Source organism: Chelonoidis abingdonii, chromosome 16 (assembly GCF_003597395.2).
Source record: "Chelonoidis abingdonii isolate Lonesome George chromosome 16, CheloAbing_2.0, whole genome shotgun sequence".
In the NCBI taxonomy this organism is placed as follows: Eukaryota; Metazoa; Chordata; order Testudines; family Testudinidae; genus Chelonoidis; species Chelonoidis abingdonii.
In genome coordinates, this window is record NC_133784.1 from 11,616,782 (window position 1) to 11,635,164 (window position 18,383).

An 18,383-nucleotide genomic window follows, 5' to 3' on the forward strand; every position below is an offset into this window, starting at 1 on the left:
TTTATTTAATGTCACTATTTAATCCAGTTTTACGACATATAGAACTCAAATGGAGAGAGAGAAGGGGCATCGTATGCAATTGGAAGATACCAGTAAGATTAAAAAAGAAGGTCTGTAAAACTGGTTCATCAACTTTTACTGTACGGCAGTGAGTGTTGGGCAACAAAGAAAAAACATAAGCTAATGATCCAGTCCAGAGAAATGTAAATGTTGAGCTGGATGAGTGGTCAAAGTGAGAAAGACCACTCGAGGAATGTGTATGTTAGACATGCTCAAAATAACATCCATGAATGAAAAAATGAGGGAGTTCAGGCTCAGATGGGTTGGTCCTGGCAACTACGTGGGTAAGAAAGTCCAAGAGATCAAGATTGAAGGGAAAAGAGAGGAAGCTGGCCCAAGAAGAAGTCATGGGATGTCCTAAAGGAAGGCATGTTAGCATGTGGTATAATAGAGGATATGGCACTGAATAGATCACTTTGGAGGGAGATGACTCATAAAGTGGACCCTTCTGACAGGATTAATGCAAGGAAAGAACCCCACTTACATTCAGGGGCAGCTATAGTTATTTTGCCGCCCCAAGCACGGCAGGCAGGCTGCCGCCTTCGCGGTGACTGGCAGAGCGCCCCCAGCGGCTTGCTGCCCCAAGCAGGCGCTTGGCATGCTGGGGCCTGGAACCGCTCCTGCCTACATTACACACAGAGGGTATGGGAAGATGGAAAGGTGGATGATGAGCATGATGTGTTACACTGCATTTAAAGACTCTTACACCATGGAACCTCGTACATACATCACCCTTAGGAGATAGGTTAGAACCTCCCTTCCTACTAGCTTCTCTGTCCTCTCCCATCACTCCTCCTTCCACAACTGTCAGCTTCATGCCTTCTACTCTATCCCTGGAGGAACATTCCCTGCACCCTTGTTCATCAAGTTCCCTCTCTCTCCCCCTTCCAACCTCTTATTGTTGCCGCTGCCTTTGAGGAATCTCTTCTCTTTGCTTTTCCTCACCAGTCATCCCCCACCCCTGCACAGCTATCAGAATTTATGTAGCTCCATGCGTAGCACAGATTTCTCTCACAGGATCCCTTCAAACAGTGGGATGCAGGACCTGACTCCTTGTTTCCCTCTCAAAGGGGGTGTGTGGGGAGGAAGGGAGATCTTGTGGGGAGCCAGATGTAACTGCGGATGTGGTGTCTGCGCAGGAGGGGGCCTGAGGATTATTGGACCCCTGTGGTGTTTGGGGGTGGGCGTGGCTATGGGTTTGGAGGAATGCTGGAAGGTTGCTCAGGACTGGGCCTGGGTGTTTTGCTAATCAAGGCAGAAAAAAGATTTTTCATTGCTCCCCTCGGAGCTGGGATAACCAGATAGCATAGGTGCGGAGGGTAATAGGGTCTTATAGAGGACAAAGCCCCTAATATCGAGACAGTCCCGATGAAATCAGGATGTCTGGTAACCCTACTCAGAGCAGCTGTGGTGGGAAAAAAAAAACAGCTGAGCAGCACAGAGGTATGGTGCCACCACCTCCCCAGAAATTGGTGCCCACAGCAACCACTTTGTTCTCCTGCCCTAAAACTGGCCCAGGAAAGCTTGGAGGTGAGTAGGGTTTGGTGGAGTTTCCCTTGTTGTTCTTCTTCCTTTTAGCCTCCCCCAATCACCCCCTATATCCTGGACCTGCCCCATCCAGCACCTCAACCCTCTAAATTCAGTCCCTGGCCCAAGCCTAACCCCACATTTCAACTTCTGCTTTCCCAAGAGCCCCTCCCGCCCCTGCTCAATAGCTCATCCCCTTTAGCTTGTGCCTGCTCCTCCCAGTACAGGGGTCGCTGACACCAACACCCCCACCTTGTGTAAACTGACCTCTGAGGTTTATTGTGTTATAGTTTGAAATACATCCAAGGGGCACCCTATCCCCAAACCACTGACCAAGATTTAGCAATGGTCCATCACAGCGGTGGTATAATTTACTCAGCAGGTGAGAACTGGGAGGAGGGGGTTACATTGTGATAAAAGGTTGTTTAATGGTAGGCAAGATAGTAGAACTGGTTGTAAAAAAAGAATAATATAATAGAGATTCTATTTAAACCGGAACAAAGAGAACTGGATTCCACCTACCTAGAATAACATTTTAACCCTTCTGCCAGGTGGAGCCAGCAGTAACCAGGGCCAAGTTCAGCATCTAGGGGGTCCTTTTCAACAATACAACACAAAATTGGTTCGAGTCCCCACCCAGTAACCTGGGAAAATGCACACCACCCCTGGGTGCCTCTGAGAGGCAATACTTCCCCACTCATAAGCACAGAGTCTGAGTGTAGAAAAGAAACTTTTAATGACAGGAGAGGAGTCACCCAACATTAATCAGGGAAAGTGTCACGAGCAGGATTCATCAACATAAAACTGTGAGCAGGACACCCATCCTAGAGTGCATGAGACAGTGCCTTCTGCCTCACGTTCTTGAATCCTACAACCAAAAGTTCCTTTACTGTACCCATTTCTGCTCCCTCACCAGACCCCACTCACAGTGGGTTGTCCTTGGTCAGTGAGGACCCAGAGTTCAGAGGTACATCTCTGTGAGTTCATCTCCCACCCAGGGAAGAAAGCACCTTGCTTGCTCTGCTATCTGAGTGCTTGCCCTAGCTGGCTGCTTCTGCTGGCTTGTTGCTCCATTGGCCAGGCTCCCACCAACTGCTGCTGCCAGCTCGCTGCTCCCACTGACCTGTCAGTCACTTTCTTATCTGCTCTGACCCCTGAAGATCAGTTTGTTTGTGATTTTTAGCTTTTAGCAGGCTGGGCAGAAACATAATCCCACCACAAGTGATTTCAGCTCTGATTGAGCCTTTAAAATAACAAAGAGGCTCATAATGAAGCCTATTTAGCTTTGTCCTTGAACAGGGGGAGGAACAGGTTAAACCAGACTGGGGATCCTTGGGGAGAGGCTACATCTCCTGGCTAGGACACCAGTCCTTACCCTGTTTACTCCAGCCCCTGGCATAATCAGGTCTTTGCAGCTGAAGGGGATCCCTCGTTTGGGACAGGTTAAGCACAATTCTGCTCCCCCTTATTCATACAGTAATGACAACAACATTGCTAACAGCATTTCACCACCCTTGCATTCCGTACCAAAGTAATTTGTAACCCAACGTCAGCCAAAGTTGATTACTTTGAGCAACACCACTCTATCTGCTGGATATCTAAGCAGAGTAGGTGTGTTCATGTAAATACAGTTTGCTCTTGAAGTCTCTCCCCCTTCCAGCTAGCTATCAGGGAAGAATTCATTCAGACCTTGCTTACACATTAAATATATGAAGAATATATATACTAAAAAAAAAAAAAGAATTCAAACACACACACTATAACTTACTACCAACTATACTTAACTAAATATAACCCTCTAAATAAAAAATACCCTCTATCTCTGTATGCACAGGCTATTTTCTGAAAGGTTAGTGGTTCTCAGACAGAGGTCTGTGGCCCCTCTAGGGAGCAGTGAGCAGGTTTCAGGGAAGCCGTCAAGCAGGGCCAGTGTTAAACTCACTAGGGCCCAGGACAGAAATCTGAAGTCCTGCCATCTGGGGCTGAAGCCAAAACCTGAGCAGGGACTCCATTGCTTCTTGTCCTATCTCAGAGGTTAAGGAAAACAATTTTTTTCCCTCCTCCTTATAACAACCTTTTATGTAGTTGAAAATTATGATCATGTCCCGCCCCCCCCCCAAAGTCTTCTCTTCTCCAGACTAAAGAAACCCATTTTTTTTCAGTCTTCCCTCATAAACCATGTTTTCTAGACCTTTAATCATTTTTGTTGTTTTTCTCTGGACCATCTCTGGACTTTTCTTCAATTTGTCCACAACTTTCCTGAAATGTGGTACCCAGAACTGGACACAGGGTGCTAGGATTTGGGGGAGGCGGCATTTTCTTTTGCGGCAGCCGGATCTTTGGATGCCCAGGTCGCTGCCAGCATTTAGGCGGACAGAGCTGGGGCAGGGGGGCGTGGGGAGGGCTGCCTGCAGCAAATTAGGCACCACAAGCCTGGGAGATGGAAGAAGTGGAGCAGTGGCGGTGTGCTCGGGGAGGAGGCGGAGCAGGGACGAGCTGGGGCAAGGAGCTGCAGCACGGCTCCCCGGGGGGGAGAGCTGCCATAGTGGGGGGCCTCAGGGCGGTGGGGGGCAGGGAGCTGCCGCAAAGCTCGGGGATGGTGGAGGGCACAAGGTGGAAGTTTCACCTAGGGCATGAAACATTCTTGCACCAGCCCTGGCTGGACACAATACTCCAGTTGTGGCCTAATCAGTGCAGAGTAGAGAGGAAGAATTACTTCTCATGTCTTGCTTACAACACTCCTGCTAATACATCCCAGAATGTTGTTTGCTTTTTTTGCAACAGTGTTACACTGTTGACTCATATTTAGCTTGTGATCCACTATGACCCCCAGATCCCTTTCCGCAGTGCTCCTTCCTAGGCATGTGACCGTGTCAGGCAGATGGCTACAGGAGAGTGATAGAAGGCAGATTTATTAGCCTCAGATTAAGCAGGTCCCTTTTCCCTGGGTAATGTAACAGGAGTGGTTCCAGAACAATTAGGAACTTACTGGAACCAATTAAGGCAAGCAGGCTAATTAGGACACCTGGAGCCAATTAAGAAACTGATAAAATCTATTAAGACAGCCAAGCTAATCAGGGCACCCTGGTTTTAAAAAGGACCTCACTGCCAGCAGTGAGGGGAGGGCTAGGAGCTGGAAGCAAGAGGCGTGCAAGAAGTTGAGAGTGAGTAGCTGTACTGCTGGAGGACTGAGAAGTACAAGTGTTATCAGACAGACATCAGGAGGAAGGTCCAGTGGTGAGGATAAAGAAGGTGTTGGGAGGAGGCCATGGGGAAGTAGCCCAGGGAGTTGTAGCTGTCATGCAGCTGTTACAGGAGACACTATAGACAGCTGCAATCCACAGGGCCCTGGGCTGAAACCTGGAGTAGAGGGCGGGCCCGGGTTCCCCTCATCCCTCCAACTCCCTATTTGATATAAGAGGAGCTGATCTGGACTGAGGGTCCCATCACAGGGGAAGGTCTCTGGCCTGTCCCCCAACCCATTAGGTGGGTCAGCAGAGACTGCGAGGGATTATTCTCCTCCTTTTCTCCATGCTAGCCAGTAATGAGGTTAGCCAAATGTATGGCAGGTTTGTGCCACTAAGGCCGGATCTACACTACAATTTTAGGTTGAATTTAGCAGCATTACCTCGATTTAAGCCTGGACTCATCCACACGACAAAGCCCTTTTTTTCGACTTAAAGGGCTCTTTAAGTCAATTTCTTTACTCCACATCTGACAAGGGGATTAGTGCTGAAATTGGCCTTGCCAGGTCGAATTTGGGGTAGTGTGGATGCAATTCAACGGTATTGGTCTCTGGGAGCTATCCCAGAGTGCTCCATTGTGACCGTTCCCTGACAGCGCTCTCAACTCAGATGCACTGGCCAGGTAGACAGGAAAAGGCCCACAAACTTTTGAATCTCATTTCCTGTTTGGCCAGCGTGGCAAGGTGCTGGTGAATGCAGATCTCATCAGCAGAGGTGACCATGGAGTCCCAGGATCGCAAAAGAGCTCCAGCATGGACTGAATGGGAGGTACGGGATCTGCTCGCCTTATGGGGAGAGAATCTATGCTAGCTGAACTCTGTTCCAGTAAACAAAATGCCAAAACATTAGAAAAAGTCTCAGAGGGCATGAAGGACAGAGGCCATAACAGGGATGCACAGCAGTGCCAGGCAAGCCTATGTAAAAACCAGAGAGGCAAACGGCCGCTCCGGATCAGGGCCCCGAACATGCCGTTTCTACGATGAGCTGCATGCCATGCTAGGGGGTGCAGCCACCACTACCACACCCAACCCTGTGCTTTGACTCCATCAATGGAGAATCACGCAACATGGAAGCGGGTTTTGGGGATGAAGAAGATAGCTCACAGCAAGGAAGTGAAGAAACCAGTTTCCCCAACAGCCAAGATATGCTTTTCACCCTGGACCTGGTGCCAGTAACCCCCGAACCCACGCAAGGTGTGCTCCCGGACCCTGAAGACGGAGAAGGGACCTCTGGTGAGTGTACCTTTGTAAGTATTACACACAGTTTAAAAGCAAGCATGTTTAATGATTAATTTGCCCTGGCATTCGTGGCCAATACAGCTACTGGAAAAGTCTGTTAACGTGTATGGGTATGGAGTGGAAATCCTCCAGGGACATCTCCATGAAGCTCTCCTGGATGTACTCCCAAAGCCTTTGCAAAAAGGTTTCTGGGGAAGACAGCCTTATTCCGTCCACCATGGTAGGACACTTTACCACGCCAGGCCAGTAGCACGTAGTCGGGAATCATTACATAACAAAGCATGGCAGTGTATGGTCTCGGTGTTTCCTGGCATTCAAACAACATCTGTTCTTTATCTCACTGTGTTATCCTCTGGACAGTGATATTCATGGTCACCTGGTTGAAACAGGGTGCTTTTATTAAGGGGTCATTCAGATGTCCCCGTTCCTGCTCAGCTGTTTGGCTGTGGCTGAACAGAAATGTTCCCTGCTGTTAGACATGGGGCGGGGGAGGGGTGAAGCGTGAGTGATCTCTCACACCAGACTGGCAGGCTGTCCCTAAGTAAGAGGCAAAATGCAACCTTGTAACGAAAGCACATGTGCTATGTCATGTTAACAGCAAGGTTTACCATGAAAGAGTGTACCCATTGTTCTCTAAAATGTGTCTTTTTAACGACCACTCTCCCTTTTTTTCCCTCCACTAGCTGCATGTGTTTCTCCTTCCCAGAGGCTAGTGAAGATTAGAAGGTGAAAAAAACACACTTGGGATGAAATGTTCTCTGAGCTCATGCTGTCCTCCCACACTGACAGAGCACAGCAGAATGCATGGAGGCACATAATGTCAGAGTGCAGGAAAGCACAATATGAACGCGAGGAGAGGTTGCGGACTGAAGAGAGTAAATGGCGGGCTGAAGATGATAGGTGGCATCAGCTTGCTAACAGAAGGCAAGAGTTGATGCTCAGGCTGATGGAAGATCAAACTCATATGCTCCAGTGTATGGTTGAGCTGCAGAAAAGGCACCAGGAGCACAGACTGTCGCTACAGCTCCTGTGTAACCAACCACCCTCCTCCCCAAGTTTCATAGCCTCCTCACCCAGGTGCCCAAGAACATGGTGTGGGGCGGGGGGCCCTTTGGCCACCCAGCCACTCCACCCCGGAGGATTGCCCAAGCAAGAGAAGGCTGGTATTCAATAAGTTTTAGAGTACAGTGTGGCCTTGTCCTTCCCTCCTCTCCCACCCCACCCGATGCTTCCCTCCTCCCCCACCCCTCTCAGGCTACCTTGGCAGTTATTCCCCTATTTATTTGATGAATTAATAAAGAATGCATGAATGTGAAGCAAAAATTACTTTATTGCCTCTGCAAGTGGTGATTGAAGTGGGGGGGAAGGGTGGCTAGCTTACAGGGAAGTAGAGTGAACTAAGGGGGGGGGGTCATCAAGGAGAAACAAACAGAACTTTCACACCGTAGCCTGACCAGTCACGAAACTGGTTTTCAAAGCTTCTCTGGTGCATATCGTGCCCTCCTGTACTCTTCTAACCGCCCTGGTGTCTGGCTGCGTGTAATCAGCAGCCAGGCGATTTGCCTCAACCTCCCAGCCCATCATAAACCTCTTTCCCCTTACTCTCACAGATATTGTGGAGCGCACAGCAAGCAGTAGTAACAATGGGAGTATTGGTTTCGCTGAGGTCTATAAGGTCAAGTCAGTAAACCGAGCCAGCATAGTTTAAATGTCCAAACACACATTCTACCACCATTCTGCACTTGCTCAGCCTATAGTTGAACAGCTCCTGACTACTGTCCAGGCTGCCTGTGTACGGCTTCATGAGCCATGGCATTAAGGAATAGGCTGGGTCCCTAATGATAACTATAGGCATTTCAACATCCCCAATGGTTATTTTCTGGTCTGGGAAGAAAGACTCTTCCCGCAGCTTTTGAAACAGACCGGAATTCCTGAAGATGTGAGCGTCATGTACCTTTCCCGGCCATCCCACGTTGATGTTTGTGAAATGTCCCTTGTGATCCACCAGAACTTCAGCACCATTGAAAAGTACCCCTTTCGGTTTATGTACTTTCTGGCTTGGTGCTCCGGTGCCAAGATAGGGACATGGGTTCCATCTATCGCCCCACCACAGTTAGGGAATCTTATTGCAACAAAGCCATCCACTATGACCTGCACATTTCCCAGACTCACTACCCTTGATAGCAGCAGCTCTTTGTGTTGGCAGAGCAGCCCCCACAGTAGATTTGCCCACTCCAAATTGATGCCTGACTGACCGGTAGCTGTCTGGCATTGCAAGCTTCCACAGGGCTATTGCCATTCGCTTCTCAACTGTGAGGGCTGCTCTCATCTTGGTATTCTGGCATGTCATGGCAGGGGAAAGCAAGGCACAAAGTTCCATGAAAGTGCCCTTACGCATGCGAAAGTTTCACAGCCACTGGGAATAGTCCCAGACCTGCAACACTATGCGGTTCCACCAGTCTGTGCTTGTTTCCCAGGCCCAGAACAGGCAGTCCACGGCATGAACCTGCCCATTAACACTATGATGTGCACATTGCCGGGGTTTGTACTTTGTGAGAAGTCTATGTCCAGGTCTATGTCCTCATCACTCTTGTAGCCATGCTGCCGTTACCGCCTTGCCTGGTTATGCTTTTGCATGTTCTGGTTCTGCATATACTCCAGGTTAATGCGCGTAGTGTTTACAGTGCTCATAATTGCCGGAGTGATCCCATTGCAGGTTCCATGATCCCAGTGCTATGGCATCTGCACTGAAAAAAGGTGCGAGACGATTGTCTGCCATTGCTGTGATGGAGGGAGGGGCGACTGATGACACGACTTACAGGGAATTAAAATCAAGAAAGGGGGTGGCTTTGCATCAAGGAGAAACCCAAACAACTGTCACACAGAATGGCTCCCTGAAGGATTGAACTCAAAACCGTGGGTTTAGCAGGCTGTTGGTTTAACAGAGGGAGGGGGGAGCAAATGAATACAAAACAAATTGGATCTATTTCTTGTTTTGATTCACTCCATCTATCTTTTACATCTTAGGCTGCCAGCAGCCGGTGCAGTATGACAGCTAGCCATCGTCATCTTCTGGGTGCTTGGCAGAAGATGGGAATAACCTTGCTGAGTCACTCCCATGTCTGCCCAGGTGCCCCTGACCGACCTCAAAGAGGTCGGCTAAAAGAGCGCCTAGGAGTATGACAACGATGGATACCAGTCGTAATGCACCATCTGCTGCCAAAAGGCAATGAGCTGCTGCTGTGTAGCAATGCAGTCCCACGTCTGCCAGCACCCAGGAGACGTACGGTGATGGTGAGCTGAGTGGGCTCCATGCTTGCCATGGTGTGGCGTCTGCACAGGTAACCCAGGAAAAAAGGTGTGAAATGATTGTCTGCTGTTGCTTTCACGGAGTTGGGGGGGGAGGGCTGATGACATGTACCCAGAATCACCCGTGACACTGCTTTTGCCCCATCAGGCATTGGGATCTCAACCCAGAATTCCAATGGGCGGTGGAGACTGCGGGAACTGTGGGATAGCTACCCACAGTGCAACGTTCTGGACGTCACCACTAGCCTCAGTACTGTGGATGCAGTCCGGCGATTTAATGCATTTAGAGCATTTTGTGTTGGGACACACACAATTGTCTATATAAAAACAATTTCTAAAAAAACTGACTTCTATAAATTCGACCTAATTTCATAGTGTAGACATACCCTATATAAAGGTCCGCTAACGAAAGACTGCTCTGGCTCCACGCTGGAAAGGCCCTTTCCAAGTCCTTTTAGCCACCCCTGTGAAGTGCCAAGGACTACCTACCTGGACCCATGCTTCTCACTGCAAAAAAAGACACTTCCACTTGGAGATGACTCTCCGACTGATGATCAGCCTATTTCTCCTTCTAGCTCTGCTGTGCCTTCTGGACAGCAGGAAAAAAAGGACAAAGTGAAGTGCTAGTAACCTCTCCCTTGTCCACTGACAGATCTGATGTGCCTTTGGATTTTTCTAGAAGAATCAAACCATTATAGGGTGATGTGCTAGTAACCTTTCCCCTGTACCATGCTGAACCATGACTGTTTCAGGAAAAGAGAAGGAACACTCGTTCCACTGAACCCACCAAAGTCCAGGGATTCCTGACTACAAAAGACATTAAGAACTGACCCTGGTGAAGAAACAAAGAATTATACACTGGCAGGAAGAAATTTGTGGGACCCTGCTTGGGATTGTGGTATTGATTGGATTTTGGGGTTTATTCTATAGTCTGCGCCCTGTGTTTTTGGATAAGTCCTTCAGCATGTATTGCCCTCCCTAATTGGATTTTAAATGACAAATACCAAAGGCACCTTGTTGCCACTGCCCCTGCCATCTCCTCTATTACACTGTTACCCCTGTAATACATCCAAATACAGACAATGCCATATATCTGATAAAACCAATGGCCAAAGCCTTCACACTTCAATGATTTATTTAAATATTACTTGAAAAAATATTTTTAAGGTTCAGGATATCCCATAGAAGTGAACAATTGAGTGAAAAAGACTGGTCAGAGGAGATAAAAGTATATAATATCACTACAAATGAGCTTCAAGACTTTGAAATTAAGGTTTTATAATGGAGTTAATATAAATGGCCATTCCAGGGGTCAGTAGTATATCAGGGGGAAGGGGTCCTTACCGTTTTGGTTACCCAATTAATAAATAATCAGACTTATACTCAAAGAGTGTGTTCGGCCCCTAGAAAGTTTACTTGTACTGAAATGATCCCAGTAACTAATAATTTAACCTGTACCATATTACAATATACCCCTTCCTATGCTATTCATGTTAATGCCTCTCTAAAGTACCTGAAAATATTTAAAATAATAGACGTGGTATAATGCTATCCCCGAGAAACATGTACTAGAACATCGAATAACAAAAACTAATGCCCCATTAGGGACTATTAAATTTACCCTGCCCCTATCCAGCTTTCAAATCACTTTCATGTATTCAAATTGCTCCAAGGGAGCTGCTATTTGGCTAGCAGAGCAAAGGGTACAGGTCTCCTCTAGGAAGAAAAGAGGCTTAGCTGGACATCTATGGGTTGGTGCAAATAGTGCAGCAGCAATTTGGAATATTCTTAAAGGCCAACAACATGAGAAATTAGGGCAACTAGAAAAGGCCACTGGTCTTATTACTGGAGCATAGCTGACCGAGGTGCAAGCTGGAGTTGGTGAATTACATGTTATTTCTGCCTTTAGTTCAATAACCAGGATTTGTGGACGGACATGGTGTTGAATCAGCAGAGAATCCTTTGGCACCTTATAGATTTACAGACGTTTTGGAGCGTGAGCTTTCGTGGGTGAATACCCACTTCGTCAGACGCAGGTAGTGGAAATTTCCAGGGGCAGGTATATATATGCTAGCAAGCAAGCTAGAGATAACGAGGTTAGTTCAGTCAGGGAGGGTGAGGCCCTGTTCTAGCAGTAGCACAGAGGTGTGAAAAACCAAGGGAGGAGAAACTGGTTCTTTTGGTTTTAATTGGCAAGACATTCACAGTCTTTGTTTAGTCCAGCACCTGATGTGTCAAATTTGCAGATGAACTGAAGCTCAGCAGTTTCTCTTTGAAGTCTGGTCCTGAAGTTTTTTTTGCTGCAGGATGGCCATCTTAGGTCTGCTATAGTGTGGCCAGAGACGGTGAAGTGTTCTCCTTACAGGTTTTGTATATTTGCCATTCCTGATATCTGATTGTGTCCATTTATCCTTTCACGTAGTGACTGTCCAGTTTGGCCGATGTACATTAGCAGAGGGGCATTGCTGGCATATTGATGTGTGTTATTACATGTTGGTGGACGTGCAGGTGAAATGAACCATGATGGTAGTGGGCTGATCTGGTTAGGTCCTGTGATGGTGTCGCTGGTGTAGATTTGTGGGCAGAGTTGGCATCGAGGTTTGTTGCATGGATTGGTTCCTGAGCTAGAGTTACTATGGTACGGTGTGCAGTTGCTGAGCTAGAGTTACTATGGTACGGTGTTGAATATCACTGAGGCTGGGAAGGTATTGCAGAAATTGGCATGTTCAGAAATTCAAGATTTCCTGAATGATCAGCTGACGGCCATTCGGAGTGATCTCGAGCATGAGGCATAGCCTACTGCCCTTACAGGTACTTCAGGAATGCCATCTGATTTGTGGCCATGGAGACAAATTGAAGGTTTTCAGGGGAGTTGTATATACTTGCAGTGCTCCTCCCAAGCATACGGGTCAGTTGGAGGGGGGTGGTTTCCCACATACCGAATCCTGCCGGGTCCATGGGGAGGATGCATGTGGGACTGGATTATTCACCATGATATCTGGGAGATTAGACCACCTGGTAATGCCTAGCTGATTTGTAGTTAATGCTCCTGGAATGCTCCCCGACATTTAGATGTGGATAGGGAGTCAATGGACATTTTGGCCATTAGAACCCCCACAGCTTCAGTATATGTGTAAACTGAAGCCAGGGGCAGTTGTCACTGTTCATGACAACGTTTGCTGGAAGGGTAGAGGACAAAGAACTACCCTGACAGGACACCTACTTTATCAAGCTAGTGATAACTGTGTGTATGTTAAAACCACCAAGTTGCAAGATATATATTTTAATCTCACTACTGCTGCAGGCAGTCATATTATTTACTGATCTGTGGATAGAATTTTACAAGTAGCCCTTAGATTTCAGATACCCTTTAACTGATCTAGTTTAGTACCCGATTGATTTCAAAATTTGCTTTCACTGTTACCAGAGGTTCAAATAATCTCTGAACTACAAGGGCAAATTCATATGCTTCAAAATATATATATAAAAACTATGTCTTTCATACAGCTTATACAGTGTCTACTTTATGTACTAAGTATGATGTATTGTGCTTTGTGACTAAAATTGTACAACAACCCCATCATATTATTACCATGGGAATGTTACTGCTTTTATTGTTGTTGTTTAGTCTAGGATTATGTAATTGTTGTTGTAAAGGACATAATAGTAATATCTTTCATGTCCATGCTAATCATGCATTGTCATTGCATCCAATCAACAACCCCTTAGATTGAAGTATTTGATGTAGAATCTGCCATCCAAGGCTTGATGCAAATGGAGGTTTAAGAATGTTAGTTGTGCTAGAAGTACAAAAGAGGGGTGTGTGGAAGTAGAGAAAGAACTGACAGGGATTTGAAGGGAATTTCATATTCAAACAGTCCCCTTACATGAGCAAGAGTCAGACTAGCTGTAACCCTAATAACGCGAGATTTGTAGAAGCAAAGATTGTGTGAGGTGAGTGGAAAAGAACTGTGTGAGAAGTTGTTCTGACCTTGTGCTAGATAAGTATGGAATGTAGACTATAGTCCAAACAGAGGTGAGAAAAATAAGATATCAGGATGACTTATGTATAAGCAAAATGCAGCTGTTGCCCATTATTGTCTGTAACAAAAGGTGTAAATGCTTGCTGTAATTGTTTACCTAGAGAAAGAGACCTGTTTAGCTCTCTCCCTCCACGCAATTGCTAGAGATAATAAAGTATCTGACTTGCTGCACCCAACCTGAGAGTGAGAACTCTGTTCTCCGACAGTATAGGGCCAAGAACTAGTCCCTGAAGGACCCCACTGAAAACAGACCTGCTCAATGAGAATTTCCTATTTACAAATAAATTGTGAGATCAGTTAGCCAGTTTTAATCCATTTAATATGTGCCATATTAACTTTATATTGTTCTGTTTTTTTAATCAAAATGTCATGCAATACCAAGTCATGCCTTACAGAAGTCTAAGTCTATTATGTCGCCACTACTACCCTTATCAACCACCCCTTCTAATCTCATCTAAAAAGGGTATCAAGTTAGTTTGACAGAATCTATTTTCCATAACCCCATTTTCATTTGCATTATCCTCCTTTAGTTCTTTATTAATCTAGTCCCATAATATCTACTCCATTATCTTGCCTGGGATCGATGTCAGGCTGATAAGCCAGTGAATAACCAGCTCATCCCATTGACCCTTTTAAAAAATTGACACAGCATTAGCTTTCTTCTAGTCTTCTGGAACTTCCCCACTGCTCCAAGACTCATTGAAAATCAACATTAATGGTCCACCAAGTGCCTCAGCCAGCTCTTTTAAAACTCTTGAATGCAAGTTACCCGGACCTGCTGATTTCAAAATATCTAACTTTAGTAGCTTCTGCTTAACATCCTCCGAAGATACTAGTGGACAGAGATACAAGACCAGAAAGGACGATTGTGATCATCTAGTCTGACCTGTATAACATAGGCCATAGGACTTCCCAAAAATAATTACTTTGATGTACTTCTCTCTCACTGGCAGGGATATTTTGCTGGGTCTGAGATGCTGAATAATAATACTTACCTCCTATATCTCAAAGAACTTTACCAAGAGAAGGTAGTATTGCTATCCCCATTTTATAGAGTGGGGGCAACAAGGTCTCTGACACCAAAAGTGACTTGCCCAAAGTCACTCAATGTATCCTAGCTCTGCCAGTGAGTAGTACAAAGGGTGGGCTGTAGTTCAGTGGGATTAGCTGTGCTCCTGAAATTTTAATATTTCTGCTTCTGGTTGAAAGTATGACGTTTAAGGGTGTAGCGGAGCTCTGACCTTGCTTCCGTGGGTCCTGCACTTCTAGGCGGTTTATGCCAGCCTCAGTGGCTCACTGTGACCCTCCACGTAGCCCTTCTCTCTCTAGGGCCAGAGTTACAGTCTACTGAGCCCTTTTCATCATAGGCCAGCAAGGAGGTTGGTGAGAGAACTCCCACAGTCTCTGTTTAGCCTCCTGTCCTGACAGGGGCCTGACTTCCCCTCCCAGGAGATGTTCCTGTAGTGGTGGGTTGGGGGGAACCCGGGCCCACCCTCTACTCTGGGTTCCAGCCCAGGGACCCTAATGGTAGCAGTTGTTGGCAGCCAACCTTTCACTGCCAGAGTTGCTACATTTCCCTGGGCCACTTCCCCACAGCTCTCCTGCTTCTCCCTTCTTCACCCTTACCTTAGGGCTCCTTTAACAATGGTCTGAGGGTGTCTTCAGTAACCAGCCCTTCAGCCACACTTCCTCACCTCTGGCTCCCTGGCTCTTCCCTGTCTGACTGGAGTGAGCCCTTTTTATAGTATCAGCAGGGCCTTAATTAGAGTCAGGTGGTCACATTAACTGAATGGCCTCACCTGACTCTTTGCAGGTTAATTAGAGTCAGGTGTTCTCATTAGCCTGGAGCAGCCCCTGCTCTGGTCAGTCAGGGAACAGAAAACTGGTAATCCAGTGGCCAGTATATGTGCCTTCCTCTATTCTGCTGTACCCAACTGTCCTGGGTCTATCACACAGGCCTCCCCCCTCTCAACACCAAGGGGTTGGGCAGCTTGGGACGCCAGACAGTGTACGCATGATAAGCCATCGGCATTGCCATGACGACTCCCTGCTCTGTACTCTATGCAGAACTGGAAAGGTTGGAGGGATAAGAACCACCTGGTTACCCTTGTGTTCTTTTCCTTGTTCCATTGCATCCATTGAAGAGGGGCATGGTTGGTAACGAGGACAAATCTGCGACCAAGCAAGTAGTAGTGCAATGCTTCCATGGCCCATTTTACTGCGAGGCACTCTCTCTCCACCACTGCATATTTTTGTTCCCTCAGGAGTTTCCTACTGAGGTAGAGAACTGAATGTTCCTCTTCCCCAACCATCTGCGACAGGACGGCCCCTAACCTACCTCAGATGTATCTGTCTGTAGGATAAAGTCCTTGTTAAAATCTGGGGCTATCAATACAGGGTTACTGCAGAGGGTAGTCCGTAGGTCCGCGAATGCCCTCTCTGATGCATCGGACCATCTGACTGGATTAGGACCACGGGCCTTCATTAAGTCCGTTAGGGGACTTGCCCTTGTAGCAAAATGGGGGATGAAACGCCGATAATACCCCACCAGCCCTAGAAATGCTCGGACTTGCTTCTTACGACTCAGCCGAGGCCAATTTTGGCTGGCCTCTAACTTATTCAGTTGAGGTTTCACCAGACTTTTTCCTACCACGTAGCCAAGATATTTGCCTCCATGAACCCTACAGCGCACTTAACAGGGTTTGCCATAAGGCCAGCTCGCCGGAAGGTATCAAGGACCATCCTCACTTTTTCCAAGTGGGTCACCACGCCATCCAAGTAGGCCGCAGCATAACTGGTATGGGGGCATAATAACTTGTCCATGAGGCACTGAAAGGTAGCTGGAGCCCCATGTAGTCCAAAAGGAAGGACTGTATATTGGAAGAGACCTTCTGGTGTAGAAAACGCTGTCTTTTCCTTTGCATCTTCAGCTAGGAGAATCTGCCAGTACCCCTTTGTCAAGTCTACGGTTGTCAAGTACTGGGCATTACCCAGACAGTCCACTAGTTCGTCTATGCGGGATATAGGGTAGGCATCAAACTGGGGTATCTCGTTTAGTCGATGGAAGTCATTGCAGAACCTTGTGGTGCCATCAGGTTTGGGCACCAACACTATTGGGGTGGACCACTGACTGTAGGATTCTTCGATGACCCATATCTCCAGCATTTTCCTGACTTCTGCTTTTATTTCCTCCCTTTTGGCTGCTGGTACCCGGTAGGGCCTCATAGTTACTCTGGCCCCAGGGTTTGTGATGATGTTGTGCGACCCGACTTTGTTGAGAATACATCTTGATATTGGGCAATCATTTCAGTTACCTCTTTCTTCTGGGCTGTCGTTAGATCAGAAGACACCCTCACCTCTTCAGGACTTTTGTTCCCTGGGTACGGCTCTTCTTGAATCACTGTGCATGCCTCTCGCACATGCCATGGTTTCAGAAGGTTGACATGATATATCTGCTCTAATTTTCGACATCCTGGTTGTCTCACCTTGTAATTTACTTTCCCTACGGGTTCAGCTATTTTGTAGGGCCCTTGCCACTGGGCCAACAGCTTACTTTCGGCCGTGGGTACCAGTACCATTACTCGGTCACCGGTTTGAAACTGACGAAGCCTGGCTTGATGGTTGTAGTAGATTCTCTGGGCCTCTTGGGCCTTCTCTAGGTGCTCCCTCACTATGGGAGTGACACCGGGCTATCCGGTCCCTCATCCATACTACATGTTCTATTACGTTCTTCCCCTCACTGGGTTCCTCCTCCCAAATTTCCTTGGCTATGTCCAGGATGACTCGGGGGTTGCGTCCATACAACAGCTCAAAGGGGGAGAATCCAGTGGAAGCTTGGGGGACCTCACGGATGGCGAACATGAGGTACGGTAGTAGGTTGTCCCAATCTTTCCCATCCTTGCTTACCACCTTTCTTATCATGGCCTTGAGGGTTCAGTTAAATCTTTCCACCAGACCATCGGTTTGTGGATGGTAAATCGAGGTCCGCAGTGTCTGGACATGTTGCAGGGAACACAAGTCCTTCACCAACTTGGACATGAATGGTGTTCCCTGGTCTGTGCGGATTTCTTTTGGTAGCCCTACCCGGGCAAAGATTGCCACTAATTCTTTGGGAATGCTCTTGGAATCTGTATTTCGTAAGGGGACAGCTTCTGGGTACCTGGTTGCATAGTCTAGGATGACAAGCACATACTGGTGGCCTTGGGTCGTTTTCTCTAGTGGCCCCACAAGATCCACAGCGATCCGTTCGAATGGAACTTCGATGATCGGCAGGGGTACCAGAGGAGCTCTTAGATATGGATGAGGGCTGTGCAGTTGACATTCGGGGCAAGAGGCACAGTACCGCCGGACGTCTTCATGTACCCCCGGCCAGAAGAACCTGCGTAAGATTCGTGCCTGGGTTTTCTCCACTCCCAAGTGTCATCTAAAAAGGTGACTGTGAGCAAGGCTTAATATTGCCTTCTGGTGTTTCCGGGGGACTAGGAGCTGGTGTACCTCTTGCTCCTGCATTTGCATGACCCGGTATAGAAGATTCCTCTTGATCACAAAATAAGGCCCTGGCCCCCCAGGCCTTTCTCTCTTTGGGTACCCCATCTATCTCAGCCACCTCCTTCCTGGCGTTCTCGTACCTTGGGTCTTCCACCTGGTCCCGTCCAAAAGTCTCTCTCTCTGGGCTTAACAGCCAGAACTCTGAGGGATCTGTCTCTGCCCTCTCGGCTGGCTCCGTGAGGTTGGGGTTGGAAGTGGTCTTTGACCCTTCCTCTGTCTCAGGGTCCTCCTCTTCAGTTGCCCGTGTATGTCTGCCTACACAGGTGACCCTCTGTCCTTGTATCAGGATTCGGGTACCCAAGGCCTTGGCCGCCCTTCTTTCTCTTTTGGTCTTCCTGCCTTTCCCCGGGACAGGGAATAGCTTCTGGGACATTTCTGTGAAAAATGGGAGGTGACATTCTGCCGCGGAAGCC

The 18,383-nt window shown here is 47.5% G+C and overlaps 1 pseudogene; it reads left to right on the forward strand.

The window, feature by feature from the left end:
• Nucleotides 1-5,552: 5,552 nt before the first annotated feature.
• LOC142047852 (uncharacterized) lies at nucleotides 5,553-7,251 on the forward strand (annotated as a pseudogene).
• The last annotated feature ends 11,132 nt before the right edge of the window (nucleotides 7,252-18,383 follow it).